Here is a 27,082-nt window from a genome sequence, read left to right as displayed (position 1 = left end):
GCAAATATTGTAATCGTATCTCTCATTAATGCCTTAGTCAACCCTTTTTGCTGGGAGGGTAGGGGCTGGTCATCCCTACTGCCTTCTCTGGCTGTTTTTTTGCTATGAAGCCTCAGAGTATAGCTGAAAAAAGGTCTCTGATCTTTCTCACATGTTACATTACAAATTTCTCATACATTTACATGTGACCACTCTGCTATGCAATTTCCTTATTTATCCCTGGCTGATTCCTTAGTATATTCTCTACAACTACTATTTTTATAGTCTTCACTCATCCCAACTCGCCAATCACTAACTCTCCTCTCCCCTTCTCCACAACTACACCCAGGCCTTGATTTCCTCTACTAAATATATATAAAACATATGACTATATGAACTACATAAATATACCTTCACTTAATATGTTCAATAAATGGATATTAAGTTGATTTTGTCTGCTTGAATAACACAATTCTCATTTTATTTTTCTATGATTCATTTTTTGGGTCAAATAGGCATGATTGTATATTCCTTTTAGTACTTTGTGAGGTTTGTGTGCCTAGGGTAGGCACTCTGCACATAACACAGGGGCACTATTGCTGATTTCTCAGTATCTATAAAGTAATTTGAAAATCTTGCTGACAGAATATGAACTGACCACAACATTTTCATTAAAACTGTATTTTCAGTGGGAATAGTAAATTTGGCAGGGTTTGCAATGTGACTGCTGAAAATGAACTTTTGTACTCTAAAAAAATTCAATTTATCAAACAGTTTTACTCTTTCCTAAATGGGATGGTACATTTGGGACTAAAAACCAAATAAACATGGGAAGGCTAGCATACAGTTTAGCTTGAGTTTCACCCTCCCCTTTATAATCTTGTTCCAAAGGACTATGCTTCTTTAAAAAAAAAAGGAAGAAAGAGAGAGAGAGAGAGAGAGAGAGAGAGGAAGAAAGAGAAAATGCAAAATTGCCCAATCACATTTGTCAAAACTAACAATGTAATAATAAGGTTTTATGGGATTATATTTGTGGGGGAAATTGGCTTCTCAGGACATTTGGCTTAGAAACGGTGTAAAATCTGTAAAATGGCACTAGGTGGGGAACTGGGAAGCAGCTATTACTGATTTTCCTTTCATTCATAGTACATTCCACTAAAATTAACTTTCTAAACTTTTGTAAATTAACACTACTTCCATTAACTTTCTATGCCTTTTCTTTCATATACATGATAGAAAGTCTGCCATAAGAACGGGCCACACTAGCATGGGCATTGTCCAAATGCCATTCATGCTTGTGGCCATATGAGACCTGAGTATTTTAAATATTTTGACTTTCTAAAATTACAGTGTGTGCTCAAGAACAATGAAAGAATATTGGATTTGGGTTCATAAGACCTGAGTTCAAATCCATTCATCTACCACTTATTCTTTGAATTAGAGAAAGGGAGCTTGGACAAGTCACTTAATCTCTCTATGCCTCAGTTTCCTCATTTGTAAAATGAGGAGACTGGATTAGATATCTCTAAGATCCTTTCCAGCTCTATATCTGTGATCACATTGCCTACAAAGCCTAGCACATGGTAAATGCTTATTGCTTAAATCATATCTAACCTATGACTCTGATACTTGGGGAAGCTGGTAATTAGCAGAACCCATATGTTAAATGACTTTGGGTGGCTTCTTAAAATAATAATAATACTTTATCTATATTAAGTTTTTCTTTATTAAAAACATTTTTATTGATAACTTTTAATAGCACCTGCATGTCTCAATATATTTTCCCCTTGCCTCTCCCAGAGAGTCATCTTTTATAATAAAGAATAAAGAAGAGGGGGAAAAAGAAGCTTTATTGATACTTTTGGTCATTGCATCATAGCCTTCTTTCCTTCAAAACTGAACCCTTCCTTGTGAAAAAGAAAAACAACTGAGCAGAAACATTTGATAGACTATGCTTCTGTATACTTCTTTCAATCCTTGTAAACCTCACCCTACCCCTTCACCTCATTATCTCATCTCTAGTATTTTTCAGTATCTCATCTCTAGGACCATCATTGATTTTTTCCCATTAGGCAGATATAGACTTCCTTTTAGTGTTCTTTTATTAGATTATTTTGATTAGATATGCTTTTGAAAGTTATGCTTGATATTGGGTGGGATTTTCCTAGCTGTAGGAAGGAGACTTTGGAGACAAGGAGAAAGGAACTGAGGGAGGAACCAATGCACTTCTCTAAGTATTGAAAGCTGTTTAAGATTTTTCCCATCTTTAGAGGGCAGGAAAGTTGGGCAGAGGTGGTTAGATATAGGAGGAAACAATCCCCTGATTAAACAGAGACTAACATGGGGAAGCCACACACACGTAGTCATGATATATGTATACATATATGTATGTAAATATATACATATATGTATACATACATGTATGTATGTGTATTTATTTCCTTCCTTCCCTTCCCTTGCCCTCCCTTTCCTTTCCTTTCCTTTCCTTTCCTTTCCTTTCCTTTCCTTTCCTTTCCTTTCCTTTCCTTTCCTTTCCTTTCCTTTCCTTTCCTTCCTTCCTTCCTTCCTCTCTTCCTTCCTAGATAAGTTTAATGACATCCATAATGACAGAAAGGGGCATCAATAGTCTACAATCAGGAGTGTAAATTTCACCAAATCTTATGTGACTCAAGGAACACAAGTTATAAATTTCTTCCTCTCCTCCCTGTCTCCTCCTCTTCTTCCTTCTCTCCTTCATCTCCCTTTTCTCCCTTCCTCTCCTCCATTATTTTCTCCTCTCCTCTTCCTCCTTCCTTTCCTTCCTTTCTCTAATCATAGAAATATCCATTGAGAAGTATCTCTTCCAAGGTAGAGATGAGGGTCTAACAGGAACCAGAGTCCTGACACCCTTAGAGCTGTCCAGCAATGTAATGAGCTGCCTCATAAATTATTGGCTTTCCCCACCTGGAAAATATGCTAGCAGGGCTTGGATAACCACCTGTCAGGATGTTGTAAAGGTGATTTCTTCTCTGAACAAGAAGTTAGACGAGATAACCTCTAAGGCCTCTTCAACAGTAAAATTCCCTAATCTTACAGATTGTACTATGTTCAGAGCATTGCACAAAGCCCTGGAGGAGATAAGAAGATCATTCATTTTGTAGAGAACTTGATCATTTACATTGTGTTTTGACATACATTTTCTCCTTACACTCTGACATGTCATTACAGCACTGTAGCGATCCTGGGTTGTCTAAGATTGTGCCAATGAATCTTAAGATCTGGCATATCCTACAGAATTAGAATTGTTTCAAGCATGGGCATTAAAATAGACTGGCTGTGTTTGCTGATCAGCCTGGCTAGGTTCAGAGAGGCTCTTCACTGGGTTGGCTGCTGGGTGATGAATTTTTCTACCCCAACAACTCTCCGAGGCCATTCACTAAAGTTGCTGGGGAGTTATGAGCTCCACATGGATGAAATTACAAATCCCTGAAATATGGAAGTTTCCCAATATTGAGTTTGATCTTCACATTACTACAGCAAGGTAGACAACTACAACAAACGTTTATTAGATATCGACATAGTTATTTATGGGAATATAGTTAACTGTTGCATATTATTTTATGTTTTACAGAGAGCTTAATATATTACCTCATTTTATGAATGAGGAAACCGAGGCTGGGAGGTTGTTACTTACACAGGGTCTCACAGTACGTGTTGGAGGTGGGATTTTTTTGAAATGGTAGTGGAAGTGCTAATTGTAGAGATGAGATGAGCCAAGGAAACTTGAAAGAAGTAGAAAAGTCAAGGAGGGAGAAGCAGATGAGTTGGGAATTGGGTGGGGGGCAGTGTAGAATCTGAACTCAGGTCTTCCTGATACTAATTCTACCCAGTATACTACTAAATTTGAAAAAATAACTTGAAGGCAGAACAATGGAGCAGAAATTAAATTTTAAAAAATAAAACAAAAACTAGGCAGGGCAGGGAATTCTATGCTTACTTTCCAGATGAAGAAACTGAGTCCCAGAGAAGTCAAGTGACCTACCCAAAGCCACATGACTAATAAGTGGAGGAGCCCAGAAAAGAATCTAGGTTTTTTGACCCCCAGTTTTCCAAAACACACACACACACACAGTAGTGTACCTTCCTCTATAAGAATAATCCCTGCCTTTGAGTAGCTTATGATATGAGAGGGAAGATCAGAACCATGTACAAATAACTATAACCAAGGCTCTCCTGCTTGGTGCATGCATGCTTGGTGCCTTCCTCCAGTCTTCTCAATCAGTTGGCATTTATTTACCATTGCCCCATTCACTGGCAGAGGGGGAGGACTGTGTTCTGTTAGTGGTAGGAGGGATAGTCTTACTGGCATAGAGTGGCTCAAGTCAGAATGGAAGATTTAGCCAATGCAGAGGAAGTGGAGGACAGACTGAATATGAAGCAGGATTACATTTCAAATTAGAAATCTTGTCTCTTCCAAGTCCCAGAAGGGACAGAAGAGCCATATTGCAGCTCTGAACCTATGATCCCCAAAATATAGGAAATCAAATTTCAGGGAAGTAATGACTTGACTAAGGTCATACAGTTAGGGGCTGGTAGAAATAGGAGCTGATGTTCACTCCATTGGTTATAACTCTTCCTTACAATTTGACTAATGTTTAATGTGAAGGTATTTGTAGGACTTATAATGGACTCATGCCGCCATGGGGAGGGGAGGGGAAAAGAGAGGGAGGAGGAGAAAATTTAGAACTCAAGGGATTGTGGAATTGAATGTTGTAAACTGAAAGTAAATAAATAAGTTTTAAAAAAGAAATAGAAGCTGAATCCAGGTTTTCTGGCTCCGAGTCCAACATAACTGTGTATGGTGTTTAATTTCCAACTGGTTAGTGAACTTTGTATGTCCACCCTTGCTATCCTGCTATCCTACAAACTGCCATCTGTCCCACTAATGCTTGACATTGGTAGCAAGAGGAAGACTAGTTGAAAGGGCATAGATGGATCAGTAAAATGGAAAAGAACTCAACTGGAAAACAACTCAAAATGCATACCCTGTTGATGATGAAGGAAACCATTTTATTTACCTTTAGTCACTTTAATAATCTTTGTGTAGATTATTCAGGTCCTTTCTATTGTTATAGTAATTAACAACAACACAAATAATAACATTAACGATAAAAGCTAACATTTATATAACACTCAGTATGTGCCAGGCACTATCCCCAAGGCTTTATAATCATTATCTCTTCTGATCCTCACAACAACCTTTGGAGGTAAGTGTTATTATTATTATCCCCATTTTACAGGTGAGGAAACTGAGACAAACAAGTTTGCCCAAGGTTGCACAGCTAGTAAGTGTCTGAGGTAGGATTTGAACTCAGACCTTTTTTGTTCCATGCACAGTGAGTGCTCTATCCCAAATATAAAGTAAATTAAAGACACAAATCTAGAAAACAAAAATTTTGGCTAAACTAAAAGTTTAACTAAACTAAATTTATCTAAACTAAATTATCTTGAAATAAAACTACCTTGATATAACAGATCCCACATTTAATATGTTTGTTAAACAACAGAATGTAAATAAAATATGTACATTCAATTCAATGCAACAAATGAGTATGAATTAAAATATTCAAATTCTAGGCCTTGCAGAGCAGATTGAGCAAATCACTTAGCTATGATTCTTCAGCAAAAGTTTAATAAGCTTGTCTCCTTGGGACTAAGCATGTACAAATCTTGGAATTTGTGGGTTTTAGGTATAAGCACAAATTTCATCTTAAAACATCTAATTTCATGTTATTGATATTGTGTGTTATGTGATATCTTATGTAATATTCTATAAAGACTTCTGAAATTTAATGATGTTTTAATTATTTACATGGATAGAGTGCTAGGTATGGAGTCAGGATGACCTGAGTTCACATGGAGCCTCCCACACTTACAAGCTGTGTGACCCAGAGCAAGTCACTTACCCCCATTTGCCTCAGTTTCCTCATCTGTAAAAAGAACTGGAAAAGGAAATGGCAAATCGCTCTAATATCTTTGCCAAGAAAATCCCAAATGGGGACAAAAAGAGTCACGCACGACTGAATTGGCTGAATGACAGCAAATTTATGTGGCTTATCTCTACTTCCTCTCCCCAAATAGACTATAAATATCTACCCCCACGGTCAATTGTCTTGAGTGCAGACACTCTTTTTCATATAACTTTTAGTCTCCCACAATGCCTTGCAATTACTACCGGCTCAATAAATTGTTATACAGATGAATTCATCAATTAAATTTTGGAACAGATCAACACTTTATTGACAGTAGGGTCAACTCTACTTTGAGATATGTGGGTTTCCTGAAATGAAATCAGTTCCTTTCTTGTATGTTGAAAATGACTGGGCAGAGAGGGACAGCTGGATCTCTCAATGCCTTGGGGCACAAGATTTTCTGTGTAATCTGGATAAGATCCATCCACTTAGAAATGTCCAACAGACTACTGGAGATACAGGACTGAAACTCAGGAAAGAGCCCAGGCTTGGCTGTATTGATCTGTGTATAATCATCTAAGCATTTGCTAAATGAATCCATAGCAGCTGACATGATCACTGAAGAAAGTATGTCAAGATAGAAGAAAGCCCAAGACTAAGCCTTGGGAAATGGTCATGGTTGGGAGATAGGATGGGTAGGACCATCAAGCAAAAGAAATCAAGGAGATGAGGGGGAGAAGCAAGAGACAATAGCTGTTTCATGAAAACCCAAAGGAGAGAGTATCCAGAGCAAGAAGGTATTCAGCAGTCAAATACTGCAGAACTGTGAAGAAGGCTTTTTTACTCATTAATCATTGAACATCGTCAGTGGTCCAGTGTATGACCTCAGGCAGGTCACTTAATCTCTTTAGGCCTCAGTTTCCCTATCTGTAACATGAGGAGATTAAGGCTAGACAATCTCTGAGGTTCCCTGCAGCTCTAAATCTATAACTCATAGGAAGGAAGAGTGATACGGGGACAGAAAGAAGGCAGATGAAGAATAAGAAAAGCAGAGAATAAAAAAAAAAAGAAAAAGAAAAGTTGAGAATCAGGGGCTTATTTGAAACAACCCAAACTCCCATAGCCTTGGGAGGCTCCTCACCACTCCCTCATCACAATTAGAAAACACTGACAGCCTTTTGTCCTGACATTCAGTTCTGATTTAAATGCTTCCATCAGTCTAAAGAAAGTGTTGCCTGATTTTGCTCTGCAGCCATGCTCAGTAATTAGAAACATAAGGCCCCATTCTTGATGTTTCCTTGGGAACCTCCCCCTTCTCAGGAATGAAGGCCTGCTCATTGGCTGGTTGACCTTTATCAGCCTTACTCTCTCTCCCCCAAGCCCTGCTCTCCATTCTTCCTCACAGTAAGCTGGCAAGGTAGCTCTGTTCAATCCTAGAAAGAACAAAGTGGAAAACTTCATATTCTAAAGTCTAATATCTCTGGGAAAACTCCCTCTGTCTTGGAAATACATTTTGATGACAGGGGACAATGAACTTGTGTGATTACTATTCAATCCTCACAGTAATTTGGAGGGAAAGTCTGTGTTTAAAAAAAATTTTTTTTAAACCAAGACCAAAGAAGATAGATGATTTCTGTGATGAAGACTTTTAGATGTATAGTCAGAAGACCTGCATTTGAATACTTCTCTAACCCCTCTGAACCTCAGTTTCCTCATCTGTAAAACAAGATGGTCAGACTATATGGACTCAAATGTTCCTTCCAGTCCTACATTTATGTTCCTATGACTTTAGGCAAGTTACAGCTTTTCTGGATATACATTTCCTCATCCATAAAACGAGCTGAAGTTTAGCTATAAATTTCTGACTTAAGATAAATCCTCTGACAGTGGTCTCATAGAACATTCCTTTCACTACATTCTAGGCAGCCACTGCCTCTGAAGATGAGGGATTCCAAAATACCAAAGTAGTAGCAGCATTTTTATTTCTAACGGAGTACACCCAAAATATTGAAGCATCTTTGGTAAAGAGAAGATCAGCCTGGAAAACCACCCAATTTGTCCCCTCCTTCTGAGTTCACAATCAGGGTTAAGTAACTTGCTCAAGGTTACACGGCCAGTTATTTCTAGGTGTGGTGCTAAGTATCTGAGCCCGGATTTGATCCCCAGGTCATCCTGACACTGGAGCCAGTGCTCTTACTTGCTGAGCCACCTGGCCACCCCTAAGCAATTGGGGTTAAGGAACTTGCTCAAGGTTACATGGCCAGGTGTTTCTGGGTGGGTGCTAAGTGTCTGAGCCTGGATTTGATCCCCAGGTCATCCCGACACTGGAGCCAATGCTCTTACTCGCTGTGCTACCTGGCCGCCCCCACCTTCTGAGTTCTTAACAAATGATTCCTTCTTATTTCTTGGATTAACTGAAAACAGCATCAGATGGCCCAGTTTTTCCACACTCAAATTGTGCTGTCCACACCGTCTATAGAGATGACTAAGCAAGTTTAACATTAAGTAACCAAGAAACGCTTTGCCAGTCTTAGAACAATTCAGTTACTGAAATTCAATGTAAACAGTCCCATGAATTACATGAGCCTTCCCCAAATTTATATTGCAAGAAGTCAACTGTATGGCCAGCTGGCATATAGAGCCACAGTCCATCAAGAGAGAATTGTTCAGCATTAAGAATATTATTTTTCTCCTTCCCTTATTTTCTCTGCATCCAGTTTTGTTTCTTTGGGAATGTTTTCAGGCATACAATAGCAAGAGACAAATATGAACAATCACCACTACTTCCCTGAGGGCCCCTGAAATGCACATTATTCCACTATTGGAAAATTGTCTTCTCTGATTGGCATTGGCCAGCCAACCAAAGGAGAGGAGCAAGAGAATGCAATTATTTCTATTTACACTTTGCTTCCCAAACAAATGGATCAGAAGTGGCTGGCTACTATGAAATGGGTATTTAAGTCTTCAAGGTTATCATGGGGCAAATGTATTTTCTATTACTGGCTCCTGGGAAGGCAGAATTGACCAAAAAAATTGCACCAGGAGCAACAGACTCCATTGAATAAAACATTTAGTTAGGTTGGTGCCTTTGCATTGTCAGCCTGCCATACCTGGAATGTGCCCCTTACCTCCAACTCTTAGAATCCTTCCAAATTAGCTTCCTTCAAAGCTCACCAAAGATGCCACCTCTGATGGGAAACTTCTTCTGACAGTCCTAAATTGTTAGTGTTCTATCCTTCCTGAAATTGTCTTTGACTAATTTTTTTGTTTATGTGTTCTATCTATGTAATTATGTGATGGAACAGGTAAAAGTACTGAACTTGGAGTCCAGGAAGACCTCAGTCCAAATCTTTCCTTAGACACTAATTGGCTTCAGTTTCCCCATCTGTAAAATGGACGTAATAAAAGCACCTAACTTGTAGGGGTTGTTTTTAGGATCAAATGAAATAACACATGTAAAGTATTCTGCAAACCTTGAAGCTCTATCTATATGCTAGCCATTACTATTATTATCCAGTAGAATATTAGCTCCTTCAAGGCAAGGATTTTTTTTCTTTCTATTTTTTGTCTTAGTCTTGTATGACTTGTACAGTGACTTTAATAAATGTTTTTTGAAATGAATTGAACTACAGTTAGGTCCTGATCAGTGTGAATAATGAATCCCATAAAATGTTCACAAATATTCAAATTTATTCTATTCAAAGTTATAAGCATAGTAAAATACAGTAAATGTTCCCAGCCCAATGAAAATATGCAATGCAAATTCAAATAATGTGACCACTTCATGTTGCTGTTGTTGTTCAGTCATGATCCATTTCAGTCATAACTCCATTTGGGTTTTTTTTTTGGCAAAGATACCGGAGTGGTTTGCCATTTCCTTTTGCAGCTCATTTTATAGATGATGAAATGGAGGCAAACTGGATTAAGTGACTTGCCCAAAGTCACACAGCCAAGAAGTGTCTAAGACCAGATTTAAACTCACAAAAATTAATATTCCCAACTCCAGTACTGGTGCTCTATCCACTATCTCACCTGGTTGCCCTTAAACCACTTCAGTAGGATTCATTATTTATACTAAGTGGAACCTAGCTAATGGGGTCGAGGCCATGTTTGGTTCCCACAGAAGCCAGGGAATTTTGTCCAGGGAAAACTACATTCCATAGCCAGAGATTATGTTGTTGTCTTAAATCTGAGTGGCTGTTCTGCAAACAAGTCACTCCATTAAAAGGACAACTGATTGAGTATGTGGTTCAGTACAATCTCTTCTCGTCATAGTGGAAGATCATCTTAAAAACTATAACCTAATGAATTTAGGTTGAACTGGTATGATAAAAAGTAGATTAGATTGGGAGTCAGAGGTTCATTCCCCACCCTCCATACCACATGCTTGAAGGAGTCCTCACCACTTAAACTTTCTGTACCTCAGTCTTCTTACACCCAATGAGATAATAACATGTATATTGCCTACCAGGCTCAAAGTAGTTGGGCGGAAAAGTGCTTCATTGATATTAAAGTACCATAGAAATGGGTTTGATTCATTTCCAAAAGACAACAATTATGGTGGCACAATGGATTCTACCAATGGCTTTAGCTTGTTGGAACCTCAAGTGAACGGTGAGTGTGAGTTGGATAGTACCCATTAACACCCCAAGAAATATAATTAGTCTGTTCTCACAATCCAGTCTGGCAGCTGGTGGTAAAGTAGATAAAGCATTGGACCTGAAGATAGGAAGACCTGAATTCAAATGCAGCCTCAGATACTTACAAACTGTGTGTCCCTGGGCAAGTCACATAAACTCTGTCTGACTCAGTTGCTTCAACTGTAAAATGGGGATAATAAAAGCACCTATCTGACAGGGTTGTTGTCAGGGTTCACTGAGATATCTGTAAAGTACTTAGCACAGTCCCTGGCATATAGTAGGTGCTATATAAAATGCTTATTCCTTTCCCCTCTCCTTGTCCCTAACTCTTCTTATCAAGAGGCAGCAGTATTTTCCAGTCCTGGTTTCCCCAACAGATAGACTCTGAAGTCTAAAAGACTTCAATTTATCATAAGACATCACGAGATACAAAGAAGCATAAGACCTAATCCCTATTTTCAAGGAATCGTCAATCATGTTTAACATTTGAACTTCGTTAATGATGTTTTTCTCCAGTCTGCAGATGTGCGATGATTCTCAGATATTTAAATAGAATGTCTGGCCCTCAGTAACCTCACAGAGTTCAGTACAAAAAAAGAAAGACTGGGGGTGTGGGGAGATAGGGGAAAGAATCCAAACCACTTAGAGAAATGTTAAAAATGTGTTGCCACTATAGTGCAGATGCACAGGATAAAGACATTCCAAAGGGATTAAAATTGGAGAATATTTTGGAAGAAGGCCATGTTCCAAGAGGGGCATGAAGTATGGTTCCCTGTTCATTTACCAGCCCCTTTATCATATAAACAAAGCCCACTTAACTCACCAACCTTTCTGTCACTTGCTTTGCCTATTTCTACATCATATAAACAAAAACCATTTCAGATGAATTTTGCAGAGGAATTATTTAAAGAAAATGATTGCTTGTAAATTCTAATTGACTTACATTCTGTAGTTTTTACTATTTTACCAGAGAATGAATTGGGCTGTAATAGAAACTGCTACAAAGCCTGAGAAAAACACAGTGCAAACTGCCCAGGGAGGCTAGGTAAGCTAATTCAAGGACTGTGTTTTTACAACTTGACTGAATAGACTGAATAAGAGTTAGTGGGCCACTCCCCCAAGTCTGGCCAGTCATTAAAAAGTCAAGATTCTGAGAATTTCATCTGATTGCTTTGATGGATTTAACTGAGTTGGGCTAGTCATTTCAGAAGGTGCTTATTAGGAAAAGTGTTAATGTCCACGTTAGGTAGCTGGACAGGGAGGATGTGAGATTTCTGGACAGCCAAATTGCAAATGTTACACCTGATTGGCTGTTTTCTTTCTCCACCCCCACCCCCCAATTCTCTAACATTTTTATCTAAAGTTTTGAGTTCCAAATTCTATCCCTCCCTCCCTTCCCTTCCCCCTTCCTTGGATGGTAAGTAATCAGATAGAGTTTATGTGTGTGTAATTATATAAAGCATTTCCATATTAGTCGTTTTCTACAAGAAGACTCAAATAAAAGGAAAAAAATGAAAGTGAAAAATAGCATGCTTCAATCTGTATTCAGTCAATATCAGTTCTTTCTCTGGTGGGAGATAGTATGCTTTCATCATTAGTCCGTTAGGATTGTCTTGGATCATTGTATTGCTGAGAATAGCTAAGTCATTCACAATTCCTTATTGAAAAATATTGCTGTTACTGTGTACTGTCTCCTGATCCTGTTTACTTTACTATGTATCAGTTCATATAAGTCTTTCTAGCTTTTTCTGAAATCATCCTGCTCATCATTTCTTATAGAACAATAATATTCCATTACAATCATATACCACAGCTTGTTTAGCCATTCTGCAACTGATGGGCATCTCTTTGATGTCCACTTCTTAGACACTTTAAAGAGCTTAGACACAAAAAGAGCTGCTATAAATATGTTTGTACAAATAGGTCCTTTCCCCTTTTTTGGGATGCCTTTGGGATATAGACCTAGCAGTGGTATTGCTAGATCAAAGGGTATGCAGAGTTTTATAGACCTTTTGTCATAGTTCCAAATTGCTCTTTGGAATGATTGGATCAGTTCACAACTCCACTGACAATGCATTTAAGTGTCCCAGTTTTCCCACATCCCCATTAACATCCAACATTTTCCTTTTTTGTCATATCAGCCACTCTGATAGGTATGAGGTGGTACCTCAGAGTTGTTTTAATTTGCATTTATCTAATCAATAGTGATTTGGAGTATTTTTATATGACTATAGATAGCTTTGATTTCTTTGTCTGGAAACTGTTCATATTCTACTGTTCATATCCTTTGGCTATTTATCAATTGGGGAATGTCTTGTACTTTTAAAAATTTGACTCAGTTCTCCATATATTTGCGAAATGGGGCCTTTATCAGAGATACTGCAAAAAATTTCCCCCAGTTTTCTGCTTTCCTTATAATTTTGGTTGCATTGGTTTTGTTTGTGAAAACCTTTTTAACTTTATATAATCAAAATTATCTATTCTACATTTTATAATGCTCTTCATATCTTCTTTGGTCCTAAATTCTTCCCTTATCTGTAAATCTGACAAATAAACTATTCCATGCTCTTTTTATTTGCTTGTGGTATCACCTTTTATATGTAAATCATGTAACCATTTTGACCTTATCTTGGTATATGGTTGTGATGTTGGTCTATACCTAGTTCCTGTCATACTGTTTTCCAAGCAGTTTTTGTCAAATAATGAGTTTTTTTCTAAAAATGTGGATCCTTGGGTTTATCATATAATAGATTATTATGATGTAATTTGTACCTAATCGATTCCACTGATCTTTTTCTCTCTTTCTTAGCTAGTACTAGATTGTTTTGACAATTATCACTATATAATACATTTTGAGATCTGGTATGGCTAGACTAGCTTCTTTTGCATTTTTTAATGGATTCCTTTGATATCCTTGAGCTTTTCTTCTTCCAGTTGAATTTTGTTATTGTTTTTTCTAGCTCCATAAAATAATTTTCTATAGTTTGATTGATATTGCACTGAATAAATAGATTAATTTAGGTAGATTTGTCATTTTTATTATATTGACTAGGCCTACCCATGAGCAATAAATCTTTTCCCAGTTGTTTAGATCTGACTTTATTTGTGTTTTATAATTAAGTTCATATAATGCCTGGGTTTCTCTTGGTGGATAGACTCCCAAGAGCTTTTTATTGCCTATAATTAATTAAAATGGAATTTCTCTTTCTATCTCTTGCTGCTGGACTTTGTTGGTAATATATAGAAATGCTGATGATTCATGTGGGTTTATTTTGTATTCTGCAACTTTGCTAAAGTTATTAATAATTTCAAGTCATTTTTAAATTGATTCTCTAGGATTTTCTAAATATAACATATCATCTGCAAAGAGTGATAGTTTTGTTTCCTCATTGTCTATTCTAATTCCTTCCAATTTTTCTTCTCTTATTTCTATAGCTAACATTTCTAGTACAATATTAAATAATAGAGGTGATAATGGGCATCCTTTCTTATTACTTATCATTTTAAGATGAGCTCCATTTATTCCTATGGTCTCTAGTATTTTTTTAAATAGGAATGAGTGCTGTATTTTGTCAAAGGCTTTTTCTGAATCTATTGAGATAATCATGTGATTTCTGTTGGTTTTGTTATTGATATGGTCAATTATCCTGATAGTTTTCCTAATATTTAACCAGCCCTGCATTCCTGGTATAAATCTCTTCTGATCATAGTGTATGATCCTTGTGATATATTGCTGTAATCTCTTTGGTAGTATTTTATTAAAACTTTTGCATCAATATTCATTAGGGAAATTGGTCTATAATTTTCTTTCTCTGTTTTGGCTCTTCCTGGTTTGTAAACTGAGAGAAGGGGACAGATTTGAGAGATGCTATAGAAGTATTATCCACAAGACAACAAGTGATTAAACATGGGAAGGAGGGAGAGTTGGATGAGGATTGTGTATCTTATTTATATACATACTTGTCTTCCCCATCAGAGCATAGGCTCCTTGAAAGTAGTCATTTTTTTCATTCATTTTATTTGTACCCTCAATGCCTAGCATAGAGCTTGCTACTTAATAGGCATTTAATAAATGCTTGTTGATTGAGTCAATGAAAGTAAAGAGTTGAAGATGACTGCTAGGTTGCTAATCAGGGTGAACAGAAGGATGGTGGTACCCTTAACAGAAATGAGGAAATATGCCCCTTTGGGGTATATTGAAGACTTCAAGGAAAGGAAAACAAGCAGGGTTACCAAACATGGTTTTTTGAGGGAGGAAAGTAGACCAGGAGAAAGATAAGGTATTATACTGTGACAGTGCTGAAACAATATACTACCTTTCATTCTACCCTCAATTTTCTATGACTTGTTATAATCAATGGTTTCCAATCTCTGGCCCCAGTGATGCAAATGGCCTGACAAAGATGTCAGTTGGTCTCTGTGAGCCTCCTTCCCCTTGACCAACAGAGTACAGTAGAAAGAGCATTGAGTTTGGAATTGAAGGACCTGACTTGACTTCTGTATTTGCCAATATGTCATCTCACTTGACACCTCTGGCTTTCAGCTTTCTCCCACAGAAAATGAGGGAAATTAGACTAGATGACCTTTAAAGTTCATCCCTCCCTTTCCTTCACCATAAAACTGTGTAGTGGAAAGAAAAGGAATAGAAAAGAGAAAAGTCAAGTAATGATGAATAGACTATCAAGGATAGATATATCCTAGGTGGCAAAGTGGATAGAGTATTGGACTTGTGATCAGGAAGACCTGAGTTTGAATCCTGCCTCAGACACTTTCCAGATGTGTGATCCTGGGCAAATCACTTACCTCTCTCAGTCTCAGTTTCCTCCTCTATAAAATAGGGATAATAATAGCACCTACCTCACAAGATTGTACTGAAGCTCAAACAAGATAATATTTGTAAAGTGCTTTGCAAAGCTTAAAGTGCCACTTTAATGCTAAGTATTATTATTATTGCAAATTGCTAATGCTTGTCCTTCTTATGCTAATATTCAGGCATTCAATATCATTGTTGCTCATTACAACACTTAGTACAAAACTTGGCATATATTAGGTGCTTAATAAATGCTTATTGATTGATTGGTTCCAGAAACTTTCTAGAACTCTCCTTTTTAGCTCCATAGTTCTAAGAACCTGTGCTGTTAATCATGGGTTCCTCAGGTGGCTCACAAGCACCTGAAAGCATCTGGTTGGTTCAAGACACACTCTGCAAACTGGCTTTTTGGACAAAAAGTTTGGACAAACAAAAGGTTCCTAATAAAGAAGTCCTCATGGCTGAAAGTCCCCCAACCGGCCTTCCCATCCTGAATACCACAAACAGACCTTTTGTTTCTTGACACAGGGCCTCTGGACATTCATGAAAACAAGATGTTCTCTCGCTTCCTTTTAAAGTTAAACAGATTTGTTGGGGTCTCAAATGAATTTCAAAAACAGATGTGAAGGACTGTACTGACCCTGGCCATAATAGGACCATTTTACTTGAACTTGACTATGCATTGTTAGCAGCAGACCGATAAAGGATTCCTCATCCTGGAGAGGGAGGTGGCAGCAGATTTATCGTTTTCTCTCACTGACTGAGTGCACTTCAGGTATGGGAGGCTTTGGGGACGAGCAGGAAAGTGAGGGGTGGTGATTCAGAGACTATTCTTGGGCTTGGAGATGGAGAGGAATCCATTTCTTTTCCAATTCCCTTCTCCTTTCTTACCTGGTGGGCCTCTAAAACTTACCTTCACTCTACCTATTTAACCTTGTTTCTCATTACCAATGCTGTCCCACAAGCACACTATGTTCATTTCCATCTTCATCTCTCTTTGTGATATCATGACATGCAGATTCCTACCTGCAATGGCCTTGTTTCCCATGTTCCTTCTGCCTAGAATTCCTTTCCCACCTCTCCTGATGGATCTAAGACCTCGCCTTCCATGAGTACCTTCCTTCAAATTCTGCTTCTTCTCTGTGAAGGCTTTTTCAGATGCTCCAACCATCAGGAATCTCTGCCTCCTCAGACCTCTGATACTATCTCTTGGTGTATGGTTTATGGTTCTTTTTAACTTTTTAAACAATGGGTCTTTTTAACTTAACTTTTATTTATCACGGTATCTGACAAGCGTAAGGTCAGGGGATCCCTTCAAGGTCTCAGCATGGTGCCATGCACATGAAGTAGCAAAGAACCTCTAAGGCTGCTTACAGTCTGACTCCATTACTGTAGTGTTTTATTTCAAAATACTCTCCTTTATGTATTCTCTGTCTCAGTCAAATGGACTATGAGGTGTTCTCTGATCTCATCCTGTTCTCTCTCACCTCTATACATTCACACAACTCATCCCCTGTGCTTGGCACTCTCTCCTTTTTTTCATTATCTTTGCCTTTTGAATCCTTCTCTTTCCTTCAAAGCCCAATCAAGTTATATGCCCCCCCAAACCTCCCCTGATCACTCTACCCCCATCCCCAAGCTCTCAGTGATCGCTTCCTCCTCAAACTTTCTGATAATACTTTATCTGAATTTCTCCTTAGACTCTCTCACATCTTTACCATGTATCGTATTTGTGTACAAGGGATCCTAGTATCATAGATTTTGAACTGGAAAGGACCTTAGAAGCAATCTCCATTTTACAGATGATGTACCTGATACCCAGGGGGGTAAAGGAACTTACATATTGTATTTCCCTTCTCACATTAAATTGTGAGTTCCTTGAGGACAGAGACTATAATTTTACCTCTAAATCTCTCCCATCGTATTCTGTATAGCAAGTGGTTTAAAATGTTTTCCCCCTAGGCAACTGGGTCTAATGATTTGCCCACAGTCACACAGTTAATAAGTATCTGAGGTCATACTTGAACTCATGTCCTCCTGTCTCCAGGACCAGTTTTCTATCCACTGGGCCACCTAGCTGCTCCTTTAAAATGTTTGTTGACTTGCATTGAATACATTCTACTTGGAGCTCAGGAGTCCAGGGTAATTGAGCCATGGAAAGAACTGCAATGTATCAAATGGTAACATGATAGTTTTGAAGTGTCCACACGCTCCTAAAAATGCCCAGCTATTGGCCTCAGTGCAGTTTTCTCTATCAGGAGAATTTGGCCCATCATTGTTTTAAAATAAGTTATGATTCTGTTTGTTTACTCATAAAATATTGGTGCCGGGGCATCATATTCATTCCTGTTTATGCTTTGGAAAATTTGATTTATTCTTTTAGGGGTCACTGCTACCATCATCAAGTTCCTTTCCTTTCCCACACAGCTGGTAATACCATAAAAAAATAAACCAGGGTTATATGCAAAAATGCTCCTATCATGGGACACAGAGCAAAATAAGTCATATGGGGAGGGGAGAGACTGTCAGTGGAGGACGGCATTTCCCCAAATGGGGCAATAACTCCAAATGTCCTCATGTGGTTAGAGCCCTGAAATATGCATGAGTAAACCAAAAGTTTGGCTATATTAAAACACTCTGTCCTTTTCATTTTCACCAGTTCTGTGCTTTTCTCATCTAATTCATTTAGTACTATGCAGCTGACCCAACTAGGTTTTTTTTTATGTCATGTTTGCATTCATTTCCACTGGTGCACTCATGTGAATGACCTGGAGTGAAGTATCTGGTCTGGCAGTCCAGCTAGAATAAAATTATTCTATAAGGAAAAAACAATCCTAACAGCATTATTTTGTATCATGCTAACTGTTCATCTTTCAATTGCATTCAATTTAATTTAATAAGCATTATCAAACACCAATTATGTACAATGGGCCAGTCCTTGCTGTTGGGAGATACAAAGACAACACACCTCCAAAAGTAGTCTCTGCCCTCAAGGAGCTTATATTCCATACTGAACCCATGGTGTGCTGATGGATTTCAGGGGAAGAAGGCTTTTGAATGTCTCAATGTAGGAACCAATTTAATTAGGGGTGACCCTTTGTGTCACAAAAGAATTTTAAGCCAAGAGTTCATTACAGTGTTCATAAAAGCTCATATTTATCTAGTACTTTCCAGTTTGCAAAGCACTTTCCTCATAGTAGTGCTGCAACATCAGTAATAAATATACCACCAACTTTGACATTTTAAAGGACTTACATGTAGACACATGACAAAGTCAAGATTCAGCCTCTGGTCTTTTAACTCCAAGAGCCCTCTTCTGGTAGACCAGCACTCTTTTCAATCCTGCTTCAAGACCACTCTTGTCAGAGATCCTTTATTTAGTGAAGTCAATATGTGCACTTAAGTATTTGTTTACAAATCATGAGGGACTTAACAGAAATAGAATAGGGCAGAGAAACAAAGTTCAGCTATTTGGCTTATAGATTTAGAGTTGGAAGTGACCTTATCTAGTCTAATCCTTTCATTTTATAAATGAGGAGACTGAGAGCCAGAGAGGTTAATGAGCTTGCTGAAACTTGTACAAGTAGTAAATAAAGGGGCCAACATTTGAATTCAAGTCCTCTGACTTCAAATCCAGTGATCTTTTTTTTTCTTCTGTAGCACCACTTTCTTAGAAGAAAGACAGGGAAGCAATGTGGTTTGCTAGAAAGATTATTTTTCCTAGTTCCACCCTTCTTCAGGCAAGCTTGGCCTCCAAGTGGTACTGAAGATAGAGCACTAGGCCTGAATTCAGGAGGACCTGAGTTCAAATCCCATCTCAGACATTTACTAGCTGTGTGACCTTTTACACAAGTCAATTAATATCTATTTGCCTCAGTTTCCTCAACTGTAAAACAGGGATCATAAAAGCACCTACCTCCCAGGGTTGTTGTGAGACTCATATGGGATAATAATCATAAAGCTATTTGCACAGTGCCTGACACATATTAAGTGCTGCATAAATGTTAGTTTTTATTATTATGAATTACTGTCTGCCTAAGCTCTGATCCCTGATCACTACATTCCTGAGTTCCAAGTATCTGCTGCCTAGTCTATCAATACTTCCTCGGTCTTTACCCTCATTTCCCAAGGATCTGCGCATAGGTCACTGGTCTCTGCTGCCCATAAATATTTTTAAAGTGCTTCGCACAATGCTGGACACATAGCAGGTGCTATATAAATGCTAGCTATTTTGTAGTAGTAGTCATTGTTGTTTCACTCCCCTGGGTCTCAGTTTCCTTGGGTGTCTAATAAAGGGTTTGGCCTAGATGCTTTCCATTCTGCAGTTCTTAAGTTTGCTCTTACCTTTTATCACTCCCACACTCATCTGACAAATGTACTGAGGCTAGCACATCCTCAAAGAGGTAGGACGGCCCTTCAATGGCATGTCCTTTCCAGTAATTAGTAGCTCTGACTGAATATTAATGTAGACCTTTTACTTCCCATTTTAGCAATGAGACTTCAGCCAAATATGTTAAAACCATTTAGCTGCTTTTTTCTCCGTCAGGCAAAAAGCCAGCATCCTAAAATCACAGATCATTTGTATCATGTTGGCGTGAATATTCAGACTCAGTTTGTCTCCAAATTTGTAAAGTCAGACATAAAATGAATGATGACCATTTTGCTTTGAATTAGCAAAAAAGAAAAAAAAATACCAATAAGTAAAAAAGGCAGTAATAAGTATTTTAGCTTAGCACACTTAATAGAGCATATCTTTTTAATTTGGAATCTGTCAGTTTCAAAGAATGCATCTCTCCTTTCTCTAGTAAAAATAGGCAAACAATACACATTTTATTTGGCATCAAGTAGGAGCTAGGGTACTGAGAATGGTAGAAAGGAATTTGCCTAAGAATTTCCAGATTGGAAGGTTGTATTTTATTTAAGCTCTGTCACCTGGAGTAAAGCAAAAGCCCAACATTAATGTAATTCAGTGAAGCAATTAAAATCAGAGAAATTTATTTGAAATATAGCCAACTATACACATACTTGGAGGTATACAAATTTTCACAAGGACAGACTTTAGGTGAGATTTCTGGTATTTCCTACCCAAAAGCAAAGAAAAAGCTTTTTCTTTGCTATGTGCTCCCTGGAGGAAACAGGCTAGAAATTGGGATGGTGGTCATTGTTTTCATTGTCTCTCTTTCCACTTTTGGCTAAGAACTGGAATTGCTGTCATTGTGTTCATTGTTCTCCCTGACTATTTTGGCCAGGAATTTGAACTATCATCATTGTCTTCATAGTTCTCCCTGCCTGTTTTGGCTTCTCTCCCTGCCTGGGCAAATATGTCTATCTCCCCATCTGCTCTTATGGAGGTGCACTGTATGCAAGCAGGAGGACAAGAGTCAGGAGTTGTGCTGACAGAGTTAGATCTAGTGGCAGTTTGGTTTGGGAGCAAGGTGGAATTTATCCTTTCTATTTTGGTTACATGCCTTTTTCCACTTGGAAAATGCAAAGTGAAACAGGAAAGCAAAATTCATCTAATGTTTTATAAACCATAACTCCCACATACATTGTTATTATTACTTTTTTTCAATTTAATTCATGTTTGTTAATTGTCCATTTTGTATAGAGTACTGTATTAGGCACTAAGAGAGATGGGAATTTTAGAGAAGACAGTCTCTGTCCTCATGGGATTTATAGTGCAATTAGAAAATCTGGTACATTCATAAAGAATCGTAATCCAAAATAAGTGTTGCATATAAAATGGTACCTGAGATCCAAGACAGCAAATGTGATTACCAGCTAGAGGGAATCCAGGAAGACTGCTTAGAAGAAATGACATTTATTGTTGTTGTTTAGTCGTTTCAATTGTGTTTGACTCTTTGTGAGACCATTTGGGGTTTTCTTGGCAAAGATACTGGCGTGATTTGCTGTTTCCTTCTCCAGCTCATTTTACAGATAAGGAAACTGAGGCAACAGGGTTAAGTGACTTGCCCAAGGCCACAGAGTTAATTTTCTGAGGTCAGATTTGAACTCAGGAAATGAGTTTCTCTGGTCCCAGACCTGGCACTCTATCCACTGAGCCACCTAGTTGCCCAAGGCATTTCAGTTGGGCTTTAAAGTAAAAGTAAGAGTTCAACAAGTAGGATGGAGGGGATGGTATCCTAAGTCTAGGACACAGCATGAGCAGTGGGCAAAGTGTGGGTGATATGTATATGGAGGAGAGTAAATAGTCCTCTTGTGGAGGGCATTAAAAGAACCCAAAAAAGGATCATCTTCTTCATTAGAAAGACCCCAGGTCAGGTCTCGTACTCACTTCTAGACCACACTATGCATGAAGTACAGTGGGGACCAAAGAGTTTGGCAAGGAAGCTCAGGGAGCCTTGTTCCACAAAACTCAAGAAGGAAAAGAAGAAAAGGTTTCTTCTTTTCCTTCCCCATCTGGCCCTTCAACTTACTCCCCCCAACAGGCCCACTGTGATTGTAAAACCTCCCATTTACGGAGTTCTGTACTGATGATGGGGCCAGCTGGGTGCTTATAACTGACTTATAAAAGCACTTCTTTTACACATTTTTGAGAAATGTAGCCTTCTCTCTCAAGTGACTGAAACTAATGGAAAGTAGCCTGCTTTCTCTGGCTGTCTGCTTTTGCTTAATAGAAAATGCCAGCTGAGATGTTCATTGATATGAAAGCAGCAGTTAGTCCTCTTGACCCTCCAAATTCCTTTCCCACTTTTATCTTGAAATACAATTTGAATTATGATTCAGGTATCTCTGTTGCTCTGTGTAACTGTGAGGAAAATTGGAATTCTGTGCCAGGTTATTCTAGGAGAGCCTTCTACAGGCAGGAAGGGAAGTAGAGAATAGAGAAGTACTTGAAAAGAGCTGGTAAGACACAGTTCTTATAAGAAAGAGAGGTGGGGAGGGTATGTTCACATGGCTTTGCCTTACCTAAGGATCAATAGATTTTGAGGATAAAGGGAGTTTTCCTGGATATCATTTTCCTAGATATCATTTCCTAGATATCAACCCTCTAATTCTTCAGATAAAAAAACTGAGATCAAGAAAGCTGGATTGCCCCAAGTCATATAGAAAACATGACCATGATTCAAACCCTGTCCTCTAACCTCAAATCCAGTGATTTTCAGTATTTTATTAATCTCTTCTACAAATAAACACATTTGTTGCTTCAGTATATCTCTGACCCAATCAAGGCAAGTATTTGATTAATCATTGATTAATCAGTCAATCAAAAGCTATTTATTGGGGGACTATTATGTACCAGTCATGGTTCTAACTACTGTACATACAAAGACAAGAGTCAAACAATATCTGCCTCTGAGGGATTATTATTCTATGGGAGAAGGCAGTAGGAGGGCAATGTGTACATTTTTAAATATATAAAGAATAAATGCAAAGTAGTTTAAGGAGGGAGGGCAGTTGAAAGGATTGTTATTCAGTTATTTCAATCCTGCCTGACTTTTCATGAACCCATTTGAAGTTTTCTTGGTAAAGATACTGGAGTAGTTTGCCATTTCCTTCTCCAGCTCCAGCTCAGAGGAAACTGAGGCAGGGTTAAGTGACCTTCCCCAGGTCACACAGCTAGAAAGTGTCTGAGGCCAGATTTGAACTCAGAAGGATGAGTCTTCCTGACTCCAGGCCACCGAGTCATCTACCTGACCTTGGAGGGATCAGGAAATGCTTAATGTAAAGGTAACAGCTTATGCTGAGTCGTAAAAGAAGTGAATGATTCTATGAGGTGGCAGTCAGGAGAGAGAGCATTGCAGGTATTGTGGACAGCAAGTACAAAGTGTCATCCCTATTCTACAGATTAAGAAACTCAGACATATGTAGGTTGTCATCTTTCCATCATCATATAGCTAATTAGTTTCAGAGACAGGATTCAAATTCATGTCTTCCTGGTTCCAAGTTCAATATTCTATTAACTATACCATGCTACTTCTTCCGTGATATTTTACAAAGTGCCAGTCACTTCATCTGCCATATTGGCAAGGAAGTCAAGTGTTTGTTGGCTAAAATGGCTTCTCATCTCTTTTGGTCTCTTTTTTTGTAAATACATCAGTATTTACACAGTTTAAACTTTCCTAGAAAATGGTAATAACCCATGTTGGTGTTTGTTCTTTTATCTATTTCTCATTTTTCAACAGTTTGTTGAGGCCAATAAGTCGATAAGTATTTATTAAGCACCTACTATGTATTAGGCAATGTGCAAAGTCCTAGTCAAGTTGATCAATCTTGACTTGCTTAAGTAGCTAACCATATTCTCTTCTAATTTTTGTTCTTCTAATTTGCTATCTGATTCAGAAACAATTTCCACATCGGTAGAGGTTTCTTGCCTGATAAAACACAATTCATTTTATTCCTTGTGATACTTTTTGGTGCTTGTCAGGTTCAGTATTTCCTTTATGTCTCAAATAAAATGATACATAGATGTGAAGCTTCTGTACAGTCTACAAGCTTTTGGCTTCTTTTTTCTTACTCTTGAGCCAAAGTTTCTAAAATAGTTTTTTTTTTTTCCTTGCCCTTCTTCCTATGCCTACCTTTGCATTTAAATCATAGAGTATTTATTTGCTAATTAATTTGAAATATTTTCTTGAGTTCTTTCTAGATATTCCCACTTCTTCATCCTCTAATTGCAATTATCTCCCTGGTTTTCTTTTCTTTTTCCCCCAAGTATTCATTGGAGACCCTGCAGTGATCAAGATGGCAATGATCAAGAATCCAATGGATGTTTCTTTCTGCTTTTGGATACAAGTTAAAAAACAACAACAACCAACCCCATCTTTATTAGTCACTCCAAGGAAAACCTATGAGTCATCTTTTCATTTAACAACAATTGCCTCTCATCTTTTGGTGAACATTTATTATTTATTGTGAAAATGTCAATCTTCGTCCACAGTTCTACGTTTGCTTTTGGTTACTGGGTAGAGGACCAACAATTAAGCTAATGTTTATAGCAGTCTAAAGTCTATGTGATTTGGGGTATCTTCTGCCTCCTTTCTTACACATTTCAGAACTAGAAGAGGCCCCAAACAGGATTTTTTGATTGGCTCTGATACTTCAGAACTGTGCTTCTGAGTCGCTTGCTGTGTCTCTCTGATCTTCATATTTAATCTGTAAAAATGGGGTTAATGAAATGCCCTATCTCATCACAGTACTTTTGTGAGAAAAATGACTTTATAAGTCTTTAAAGAGTTATAGAAATGTAAACTATTACTACCGTAACACGTGCTGGAGAATTTACCCCTTCACCTTCCCTCTCTTTGTCTCCCTGAAGGCATGCATGACAGAGGGTGGGACCTGGCAGCAGATGGAGATGAGAGAGAAGGGGGGAAAAAGAGATTGCTTGGATGAGAGATTCACGTCTGAGTGGGGGAAAAGTTTGGGGAAGTGGGAAATAAATAGTTCAGAGGAATCTGTCGTGTAGACAAGATCTGTGCCCTTACAACTCTTGTTGAACACCTACTGTCTTTACACTTATCACACATAGTCATGTTTCTTTTTTGGAATAGAACCAGGAACCCTTCTCTTATCATTTGAAAGGCAGCACAGCTTACTGAAAGACTCACTACATTTGGACTGGATTTAGAAGTTGCAAATCTTTATAACTATCTAGCCATGCTACCTGTATTACAGGTTTTAGTTTAGAGTTGCTTATCTAATTTATAGCAAGTGAAATTCTTTCTGAAGCCCAATCTCTAGATTAGATATGCATGCCTCCAGACATCAGAGAACCAGAAATCACAAATAACCTGATGGTAAAAACACAACATATACTACTTACAACTAAGCAAACAGATGCTCACTTCCAAACCTTTGGATTAAATGCTCAATTCCTGATGGCTTTGAAATGATGATTCCAGAAATCTTTAGTGATGCCTAGGTAAAAAGGAAGATTAAAATAAAGTTAATTTTGTATAAAATAGACTATCGTCTATTTTTATCTATCTGTTTTTTGAAATGCATTTTTGGTGGTTGCTCTAAGAGTCATTCAATGAAAATATAATATATAAGAATACCGTAGTTTTGATTTTTCATAGGAATGGAATCATTAGTACAAAAAATGAACAATACAAAGGTTGTTTTTATCTGATTATAGTCTTTCAGAGATATCTCTAGGGCCTTTCCTACAAATTTTTCTGCCTGGGGCAAACAGGAGAACATAGCCTGAAATGAGGTCTCAAATCAACATTATAATTCATAATACAAAACAAAATACAAGAAATAATTAAAGCCAGTTTGATTTAGCCGGAGGGGGAAATTGCTTACTATGGTTTTTAGTAGTTAAAAGAGTACGTATTAAATTTTTGTGCTCCCTAAATTTTGGTGGACTGGGACAAAGCTACAGCCCTTAGTATAAATCTAAGTAGATGACCCCCTTTTAATTATCTGCATCTCTTCCCCCAATTCAGACAAATTCAGTTCAACAGCCACATATCCAGAGTGGCATTGGGCAGAGAAGGACCTGAGGGCCTGAATACCTGACGTTGGTGATGGGAAAGGGTCTGGATACTGATGGACCCAAATAAGCATGAAGCCAGAAGGGATTATTGATGTGGGAGAAGTGCTTGTGCCTTCTCCTTAAGAAGAAATTGCAGGATTACACCTGCAACTGCAATCCTGGTACTTTATGTTGAGTTCTACCCCGAAAGTTTAGAGCACAATTCCTTTGGAAAAGAAGCCTCCGCATCTTGGCAGGGGTCTGTCCTGGCTCCTGCTTAGCTATTGTTAGCTCACAACCTACCGTACAACCCGTCCCTCTCCCCCAACCTCCACTGCCATTGGACTGTCTATGTGCTTCTGTGCCTGGCCTCTCCCCATTAGACTGACCTTTATGCCATTCCCTGCCCCATCCCCAAAACCACTTTCAATTTACCCCATGTACATTTTTGTCGAGTACCCATCTTGTAATATTTGCCCCACTATGTTCTTTTTGCCTTGCACAGAATAGGCTTAATGAATATCGATTGAATTGAATCACATTTTGGTTTGTTTCTCTTCAAAACTTCTTTTTGTGTAAATCAAAGGAGCAAGAACTAAAACTGTAAGCAGCCTGAGGGAGCCTGTGAATCCTTCTCTAGCAAGTTTAGTGTCTACTTATGTAATTTGCTTCCTTTTCCCCTGATATTTTAATTTTTTAATGGGGGTGGGGAGGGAAGAGTAGAGATAAAAGGTAATATTTTACTAGCATTTAGAGAAAAATAATACTATAAATCAGATACTATAATGTGTATCTGTATGTGTTCATGCCAGCATGCTTGTGAATTTTCTAGAGAGGAGTAGAAAGGGAGGGGGAGACAATGCAAAGTAATAAGCAAAGTGATAATAAACTGAAATTTACCCTGAGAATTTCCCTGCCTTTCTGATTTCCAATTTGGAAATTTAGCATCTTTGGTCCAGGGGAAGAATTACCAAGAAGCTGACTGAGCCCTATCTCGCTGTGCCAGCTTCTCTCCATGACCTTGCAAGTTCATTGGCATGTCAAGCAAACACCCATGGCCACCATCACTCATCATGCCCTCTGGCTGAGCCAGCCCAGCAGCAGTCACCACAGTGCACGGTCCCAGCTCAGTGCTGACAGGCATGGGGAGATGGAAAGCAGGCAGATGGAGATGGTCAGGGTTAGGGGGGATGAGCACAATCTTGCTCTTCTCCTTCCCTATAGCAGCTAGGGGCAAGCAGCCAATAGCGGCTTATTGCCC

The 27,082-nt window shown here is 38.3% G+C and overlaps 1 protein-coding gene across 7 annotated transcripts in view; it reads right to left on the bottom strand.

The window, feature by feature from the left end:
• Positions 1–27,082, bottom strand: part of CALD1 (caldesmon 1) — a 245,963-nt gene that overhangs the window by 122,032 nt on the left and 96,849 nt on the right. For 4 of the 7 annotated variants that reach the window (XM_069087264.1, XM_069087263.1, XM_069087269.1 and 1 more), the window contains one exon: positions 25,165–25,259. The exons of 1 other annotated variant lie outside the window; for it this stretch is intronic. The gene's annotated coding sequence lies outside the window, so the exon portion shown is untranslated. The remainder of the gene's footprint in view (positions 1–25,164; positions 25,260–27,082) is intronic. 2 more of the 7 variants (XM_069087265.1, XM_069087267.1) reach the window with 1 other exon arrangement.

The sequence above is a fragment of the Petaurus breviceps genome, unplaced genomic scaffold, assembly GCF_028583685.1.
Source record: "Petaurus breviceps papuanus isolate PSGF00001 unplaced genomic scaffold, PetGlider_PUasm1.0 181, whole genome shotgun sequence".
Taxonomy (NCBI): Eukaryota; Metazoa; Chordata; class Mammalia; order Diprotodontia; family Petauridae; genus Petaurus; species Petaurus breviceps.
The sequence above is the reverse complement of the archived record's forward strand: the minus strand, read 5'-3'. Positions and strand labels throughout refer to the sequence as shown.